This window comes from Suricata suricatta, chromosome 7, assembly GCF_006229205.1.
Source record: "Suricata suricatta isolate VVHF042 chromosome 7, meerkat_22Aug2017_6uvM2_HiC, whole genome shotgun sequence".
Classification (NCBI taxonomy): Eukaryota; Metazoa; Chordata; class Mammalia; order Carnivora; family Herpestidae; genus Suricata; species Suricata suricatta.
The window spans coordinates 109,602,991-109,612,436 of record NC_043706.1 but is presented as its reverse complement, the minus strand read 5'-3'; positions in this window follow the sequence as shown (position 1 = coordinate 109,612,436).

The following is a 9,446-nucleotide window of genomic DNA, read 5'->3' as shown; positions in this document are numbered from 1 at the left end:
GCCGTCGGCGCCGCGGCCATGGCCAAGGGGCTGCAGAGAGACCCCGAGCTGCTTCTGCTGTTCGCGAGTAGGAGCCGCTCCAGTGGTGGTGGGAGGGAGGCAGGGAGGGAGGGAAGGACGGGACGGGGGAGGGGAAGGGGGGATGGCTGCGGGGGGCGGGGGAGCTCGGGGGCGGGGAAGGAAACTGCTGGAGCAACAACCCTGAGCGACCTCAATAACTTTCAATTTCAAGAGGGAAAGAGGGAGCTGGAAAAGTACAGGCGTTGCGATTTGGCAGAGGGACGGGAAGAGGCGCCTAAGGGGTCCCGGGTCTGCGACGGAGCATCTCTGGACACTGCAAAGAAGACCGAGAACGCGAGCTAGGGGGTATGGGGGGAGGCACAGCGTGGCTAGGCGGGCCCCTCGGAAGGCAGCTCTCGCGGGGAGAGGTGGGCGCGTTCGCGCTGGGAGTGTTGAGGCCGGAGGTCCGGCGGGCGCCAGACCCCCGCCCCCTACTTGGGAGCTCGCTGCTCTGGCTGCCTCGGGCTGGGCGCACCCCGTTCAGCCGGGCACCGCGCCCCAGCTCCCTCGCGCCTCCGCCCCCAGCGCCGGCGCTCAACGCCTGCCCCCAAGGCAGCTCTTTCCTCGCCACCTAGGCAAATCGCTGGAGGGTTTCTGTCCGCGGACTCCTTTCCAGTTTTCCTAAACACCCTCTCTGTAGCTTTGCTCCCTTTCTTTCTTCCTTTCAATAAAGGTCGCTGCACTTGGGTGCCAGGCGGCTGGTCCGGAGGTGACTGGGCGCTGATGGTCACCTCGCCCGCGGGTTACCTGTCTGGAGTGGGTAGGACCCAGTGGTGTGTGCGTTCAGTACCGTCCCTTTGGAAATTCAGTTGTGTTGAGGCTTTCTTCCAAACTGAGCCTTTGCTGCTCCTCTGGAAGATTCCTCCACTTCTCAGGCAGTTCTCTCAGTCCGATTGCCCTCGCTAGGCGCGCGCTCTCTCCCTCATCCTCCGCCTTTCATTCTTGAGAAGATCTGTTGTGTAATTTGGTTTCTCATCTAGGGACAGGGAATGATATTTGGAAAGATTTTTTTTGCCAGTATTGGGGGAGGAGAGGAGGGCCCACTACTTCCTTCTGGTCCCAGCGCAGGTAAGGGGCGCCTGACATCTGGGAAATAAGGTTCACTGGTCCACCCAGGGATTGGAGAATCAAGGGCCGGGTTTCTGAACCGTAGACACTCTGGCTGTTACTAGTCAGTGGTAAGCTTCCCAAGTCTTTTCTCCAGTAGCACAAGTCGATGAGCTTCCAGAAGTTACTGACGAAGTATTTAGTTGAAAGTCACAAGTCCCGAAAGTGATTTTAATATAAACTAGTAGGTAGTTGTATTTAATAATATCTGGAGGACAATACTTTATAACATTACAGCTTTACACAGCCCCTGAGAGATCACTTTGAAAAAGTCCCTGATTCATATACACCTTGCTAACTATTATGCTTAAATAATTTAGGTTTAGAAGATAGCCAAAGCCTCCTAGGAAGGAAGTAAAATTTGTATTTCTCAGTTTTTCCTCCATTTATAATCCCTAGACTGGATTGTCTTCTATTTATGTGTTTATAAATGGGAGGGATAAAAAGGTCATTGCTCCTACCCATCCCATTTTGCAAGTTTGCAATGCTTCAAATTGTTGTATGTCTCTGAAGTCTTCAATGGTGTAGTTGTTATACATCTCAGAAGACTGAGGAGCAAAAGGAAAGGAACATGAAATATACATTCTTATTAAAAAGCTACAAAGTAGAATCTGAGAGGCTGGCTTTTCCAGGCTAATTCCTTAATTAAATATTAATTACTTTGTATACCTGTATTGGAGTTTTGAAGATAGGAGTTTTCTTTAGATTTCATATTCTAGGGAAGACAGCAACCCCCTCAAGATTATGCTTTTTGACTTGTTTTTAATAATTGCCACTTGCAAGATTTCTTTCTCTGTGGTGGAACTGTATTTTCTGTACATTGCATGCAGACGTGCACGCGCACACACACACACACACACACACACACACACACACACTCCCCTTCTTTATCTGTTGCATGATGTCCAGTTGCAAATGACTGAGTTTATCACTTTGAATGAGAAAAGTTGCAGATAATAGGACAATTCCAATAATGATTATCCAAATGAGAAGCTACTCTATTTTTCTGTGTCAGTCCCAGTCAGCTTTGCTTTCCTTCTTACTTAATACCTCAGATCCTGAATATCTGCACCATAAAATGTGGGGGATTTAAAGGCTGTGGGAGGCTCCCTTTGAAAAGGACTCCAGAGACGGCCTTTCTAATCCGGGATACTTGAGCCGGATGGGATGAGATTGCAAAAGGGATGTAAAAAAAGCAATTTGGTGAACAACTTCAGGGAAATAAACACGAAGAAAGACATGTACTTTTCACTCTGTATTTTGCAGACATATGTTAGTTTGGATGAGAATAGAAATGGCAGTGTAAATAAATAAAGCAGCACAAAGACAGGCTGCAGTTCTTGGGCTACCCAGGAAAGAAGTACTAGATGCAGTGTGCAGGAAAAGCCTGTCAGGGAATAAGCACTGTTCCGAGGAAACATAAGGAAAACATTAAATAAATGGAGAGTGTATTCTTTCTCTCTTGACACTATGCTTTAGAATAACTTTTTCTTGATCCATGTTACTGTACAATTAAACGTGTGTTTACTTGCCTGGCTGAGTCGTCTGTTCCTTCAACTGTACTAGTAGCTTATGGAAAGCATGCCATGGCCTATTTTGTGCAACATAGTATTCCCCCTCCCGCCTCGCCACTTTTTTTAAAAATCAATAAAACGACACTCATAGAAGCCTGTGGCTGCTAGTATATTCTAGGGCCCAATTCTAAAGCAAGTAGAAACCGTAAGCTCAGCATAGAAGTCAACATTTGTTATTTTTCTCCAGAAAGCATTAAACTCCCAGGGAGTTTGGATAACCAGGAATTTAAGAGATTCGGCCAGGAGAATAAAATAGTTTGGATGAAGAAGGGGGACTAAACAATCCAGACTAATTACTACAACTTCTCATCTCCCCTTTACCACCTCCCCCACCAGGCAGTGACAACAGTAACAAGTTATTTTTGTCCATTGCAGGAGTGGCACTTTAAGGAAAGAAAATGATTGTCATATTGTTGAATCCATTCTCAAATATGTGAAAGGGGGTGTGCTCCAGAAAGAGAGAGCAAGCCCAATCGTTTGGAATGGGATATAACTAGTAGTGATGAGAGATGTTTGGCAAAGTTCAAGCTGACATCAGTCATTATACCGCAGAGCTAACATGCAGATCTTGAAAATGCTCAGCTCTCCATTTACTCGGATCTGGAGGCATCTGAGTAAGTCAAAACAGGGTATTGCTGGCGGGGTAACTGCGCAGCTAGAAGTTATCCCTGAAATATAGAGCAGACGGCAGCATTTAAATAAGCCATTGAAATTAGCAGATAAAGACAGCTCCTATTTATAGAGCAAGAAGTAAAGAAGACAGAATTATTATAGCAATTTTAAAAAATGATTAAATGGTTATATAGCATTAAGAAAATGAGAAAGTCAAGACCCATGATGGATTAGTTTCTGTCAACAAGAAACAATGTTCTTCCTCCCAGATGAAGCTATAGGACACTTACAAAACTGTGGTGAGCTCTGTCTAGTGTGCCTGTTTCTAAAAATTTCTTTCTTTCACAGAAAAGCTAATTGATGGGGTCATTTAAAAGTGAATATCCAGTAGTATTTAATATAAAGAATTGAATACCTCGGAAATTCTTGATTGTAGAGCTTTAATATAAAGAGGCTATGTGTTGCAGTAAGAAGGGCACTAGACTGGCAATCTAGGGATCAAGGTGAAGTTCATGTTCTGCATTTGTCATTGGGTTTCAGGTTTCTTCATCTGAAAAATGAGAGAATTCAGTTAAATGATCTCCAAAGTGCCTTTTAGCTCTGAAAATAATGACAATATATCCAAAAAAGAAAGGCAGGCTTGTAATTGCAAATGTCAATGCTATTTCTAGTTATGTGACATCACAGCTTTCACTTACAGAATTGTGTTTAATTCAATAGTCCCACATTTAGAAACCTGCTTGCAAACTTGTTGATTTTCTGGAAATGCCTAACCTATTACAAGAATCCTAGATGACTCTGGTCTAGTAAAATGTATCCAGAACCAGTTTACTCTTTCTAGATGTCTCTAGACTTTGGGGCAAGGAAGAACATTTTAAGCCTCAGACCGTGGGCAGATGCTTGGCGTGGGTAGGGAAAAGGACTTTTGAACACCCTGGAGATAACCACTCAATCTCAGTTTTTGTTTTCAAGACTCTATAGATGAGGAAGGAACAACAGGGATTTCATTGAATGAGGACTTTCCCTTTTATTTTGTGTTATTTCTTTCTATCTAAATCTTTGGATAAGAATTTATATCCATGTCTCTTTTGCCCCAAGAAACTCTTCAGAAAGTCAACAGTGAATTTTAAGTGACTGTTGTCACAGCTTTAGGTTGAGGGCTTACTGTCAAAGACATAAAAGTGCTATCAGGTGGAGAGTGCAAGGCTAGAATAAAGATACTTTTAATGAGCATGTTTTTAAAAAATTTTTTTAAATTTTTTTTTTTTTTTTGAGAGAGAGACAGAGGGAGACACAGAATCAGATGCAGGCTTCAGGCTCTGAGCTGTCATCACAGAGCCCCACGTGGGGCTTGAACCCACAAACTGTGAGATCATAACCTGAGCCAAAGTTGAATGTTTAACTGACTGACCCACCTAGGCACCCCTACTGGCATGTTTTTGTAGTTGTTTTTGCATGTATCTCAAAACAGCCTCAAAACACTTGTTTCATAGAGGAGACAACTGAAGTGAGCAAGGTAAAGTCACTTGCATAAATTTACATAAAACTATTTGGTTACTTTATATTACCTTGACATCTATTTTCTCTGTCCTCCTTGACCCCAGGATGTAGACTTCTGTGGACCAATCATCAGAGCTTTCTTCTTCGGCTTTCTGGTTTAGTTCAGTCAATGGGGACATCAGTCGGAGTGTGCAAGGAAAGAGTGAGTCTGCTTCCTCCCTGCTTTGGCATCTTTCTGGAAATCAGTGTATCCCTCAGGGTGACCGAGAGCCTTTGTCAAGCAGGCCTTTGCCATGGTTTTAGTTCCGAATCCTAGTGTGATCAAAAGTATCCTACTCATGAAAAGGAGTGGATTTTATTCTCAGCACTGACCATAAGGCCTTGGGCAAGCCATTTCAGCTTCTAGGTCTCAGTTTTCTCATATACAAAATAAAATAATATATACTAGATGATCTCTAAGAGTCCTTACATGGTTTAATAATACCCTCTACTCTCCCTGCCTAGGAGTGGAAAAGGCTTCCCATTGTTCCTAGAACCTGAGTTTCTCAATATCTCCTGTTGTATCCCTTAACTGTACTATTATAAATAGTCCTTTTGTAAAGGTATCTTCCAAAAATTCTTGCTGGGCTCCTAAGTGACACATAAGTGTCAGAGCTGGGACTTGAAACCAGCTTGTCTGGTTTAAAGCCAGTTACTTTTTTTTTTTTTTTTCATGTCATCTGGCCTTTCCAGAGAAGGCACCCTGATTAAAACTGAGTTGGATGACAGGGGAGGGATCAAGGGAGACTGGAGGGTTATAAGCCAGAAAGTCTTACCATGTGAGGAGTAGGCACACAACATCAGAGTAAGATCATGGCTAAGCCAGAGCCAATAACTAGAATGGCAAGGAGCAGACCAACGTTCATGTTTGAAATTGTAGCCCAGCATTAGAAACAAGGTAATAAAGAGGAAAAAAAGGAGGAAGTCAGGACATAGCAGCAACATAAGATGGCATTGATTTTAAGGCTGTTTTCACTCAGTCACTTTTTAAATATTTATTTATTTATTTATTTATTTATTTATTTATTTATTTCTGCTAGATCTAAAACTAGTCTTGAACAAGTCATAGGTAAGTAAGGGTACTTTGTTGGAAAGGGTAGTAAAGGGTGGCAGCTAAGGTAATTCAGTCACCCATTCATCCCACAAATGTTTGTCAAGGCTGCCTGCTATGGGTGACTCCAGGCTAGACAAACAGAAGTTTTATTTATGGTTCTTAAGACAAGAATATTGAAGAGATGACTTTATAGTTTGTGTTGGTCTTCTGGTTAAAAGCAATGTTACGGTTTATGACAGAAATAAAATGGCATGTAGAGGCACATATGGGGATGCTCAACAGTAGACTTTAGGAAACATCTCTTTGAAGCACTCTATTAGGTGTGTCTGGGTGGCTCAGTCAGTTAAGCATATGACTCTTAATTTTGGCTCAGGCCCTGATCTCACAGTTCGTGGGATCATGTGTGGAGCTCTGAGCTGACAGGGCAGAGTCTGCTTGGCATTCTCTCTCTCTCCCTCTTTCTCTGCCCCTCTTCCACTCATGCAAGCATGCTTTCTCTCAAATCAATAAATAAACATTAAAAAGAAAATAAAACACCTATATCAAAAAAATAAAACCCTTTCTTCATCTATATAATTACCTATCATTTATGGTTTACATTTGTTACTACTGATGTGTTTGGGTAGCCAATTTTGGTCAGTTGGTTAGTCTTACTCCAGCATTCAATGAACATGTGGTGAACACCATGCTAGTTTCTAGAGATATGAAACTATGAAGAGTAGGGCCCTGCCCTTAGGTAGAACACCCTCAGTGACAGAGGCAGGTGTATAAACCATGGAAGCTTAATGAAATAAATGCTATGTGATAAAGGCTATGTGGTATGTTGTAGGAAGAGGAAAGAGAAACAATGCGTGGGGGTGGGGGGTAGAGATAAACTCTGTGCTAGGATGTACCAGCGTTTAAAGTACTTGATGGCGAGTCTTAAAGTAGATAAGGAAAGACTTTTTCCTTTGCTTTAGACTGGTGCTGATTTCAGAGGTGGAGGTATGAGATCTTCTGTCTTGCTTTCTGGAGGTCAGTGGTCACAGTTGGCTGCCTGCTTGCTAGGGAGGCAGCCATACTCTGGGAGTGGTATCAGGACTCCTCCTCCTCCTCCAGCAATTGAAGGTGGCTCAATAGTGACCATGTGGGAGTGTTGTTAATGGCTGATACCTGTGTGGGGGCCTATGTAGGTTAATGATTTGACCAGTTTATTGTAGATATGCTGTGGGTAGATTCCTCTCATGTGAGAAAAATGACACTTCATTTCTCCTACTTCCTACAAGCACTTGAGTGTATTTAGAGTAACCAACAAAGAAATGAGGATCAGACTCCATAGGTGTCCAGCTGCTCATTCTCCTACTCCAGCCTCATGTTCCACCATTCTTCACACATTCTAGAATTCCTTTGCAACTTGTTCTCCCCAAACAATGTTTTATGCCTCCAACCTTACCCAGAGATTCCCCACTGAGCCTTATCCCTTTGGCTGTCTAGACCTCTCCATATTAGCAGATTTCTACTCTGATACCTAGCACTAGCTCACGTAGTAGTGATTAAGGGTTAGCTTAGTTCTGCCCTTCTCTCTTTCTTCTTTGCTTTCTAGGAACACATTTTATTCTTACATTGGCCTGTAGGGTATGCCACAGATGTAGGGAGTTACATGCCATTATGAGGAATAGAAAAGATTCTCATTGCCTGGTGCCTGACATTTACATGCTAGCCTATTTGCCTTTTGTCCAATTGCTTTAGTGAGAAGGATTCTGTAAGAAAATGAAGGGAAACAAAGGATTTTCCTCCTAGGGAGATTGAATCCTTTACAAATTGCTGTAACCACCTCTAAAATTTAGTGCCTGAATTGTTGACTATTCATGGCTTCTCTCAGTTTTGTGGGTTGACTGGTTCTCCTGCTGGTCTCTCTGCCTATCTGTATATGCTTCACTCACATACTGTATTCAGCTGTTAGGACATTGAGTGTGGGCTCAGCTAAGAAGGCAGAGAAGGTAAGCCTCTCTTCTGGTGGTTTTTCACCCTCTGAGCAAGGGGCTCTTTGGGTTCTAGAGGCATAAAAGGGGAGGCTGCAAGGCCCTTTGGAAGTCCTCCAGTGTTATTTCCATCACATTCTGTTTGTCAAGGTAGGTTACAGGGCTAGCCTAGATTCCAAGGTTTACACATTAGATGCCGCTTTTTAATATGAGAATTACTGGCTTTTTTTTAAAGCCCATCACAGAGGTAACGAACAGGTTATTTATCCCCATATAAAGTCAAACTTTTAAACCCATTGAGAGGTCAGAAAACTGATACCAATTTGAAATAAGAAAGCAAAATGAGATTTACCACATACTCTATCTACAAAGAGTATTATGGTTCTAGATTTTTCTTTCTCTGGATTGAGTTTAAATTCCAGTCTTGAGACCTCAGAATATCAGATCAGTATAGACTACTTTTGCAATGAAGTTTTGGCATTAAGTCCATTAGTAGAGAGGTGTTATGGTTTGGAATTCACAGAGAAAACATTGCTGGAGCATTCTGATTGAGGGAGAAGTCATAAGGGCTTTCTTTAAGTAGAGATAACTTCAGCCTGTTGTTTTCCTTCCTTTCTTTTTGGCCTTAACAACTAAGATAGGATTGCTAAAGATTTGTGAATACAAAACAGAAGTCTCCTCATTAAAAAGAACCCCTGTATACATGTCTTCTTGCTGGGAGGCATTTCTTTTGTCTACTAAAATTGACTGAATGACTTATCATTTTAGTGCACAAGAACATAAAGCTACTATATTATTAAATTCCATAATTCTAAGATTTAATAAAATAGATACACTAATTTTGCCCTACAAAATAGATTTGCCAGGTTTAGGAAAGGAGGCAAGTTAAACTAATGGATTTACTCCTTCACTGTTAATTGATTCTCTAACTTAGAAATGATACATTGATTTTTCATGCCTTCTGGTGAATTTTCACTATTTATGGTCCTAAGAATCAATACTTTTTTTTTTTAGAACATTACAAATCACAATCCATTTGTAATAAAATATGGTCATTCATGATTTTGTTAAAGATATATAGTATAATAACCAGAGTAACTTAGACCAGACTAACTTCTAATCGATAATAAATGTGTTCCCTAAATAATGATACTTATACTTACTTACCTCTCTGTATGTGAATGTGTATGTATATTTTCATCTATCCTTATTGATGAAATTATGTATGTCCTTATGTGCACTACTTGAAATCATCATGCTTGGAAATTTATTTTAAGTGCAAACAGTCTCAAGAAAGTTAAGAACTGGTGAATTATTTTAATTAGATTGTTTTCTTTGTAACAGATCTCTGACATTTGGCAAGGGGAGAAGGTCTGTCCTGTGCAGGGCATTATGAAACGTGAGTATTTGGGAGATTTGTAACTAATAAGAAAGCTTAGTAATTACGGGAGGTGAAAAATGAGGGCAGAAACAGAAACTGTAAGAAAATGCCTAAGAGAGGGGAAGTGTATTTCAAGGATGAGCTTAGTTTTCTAGAGA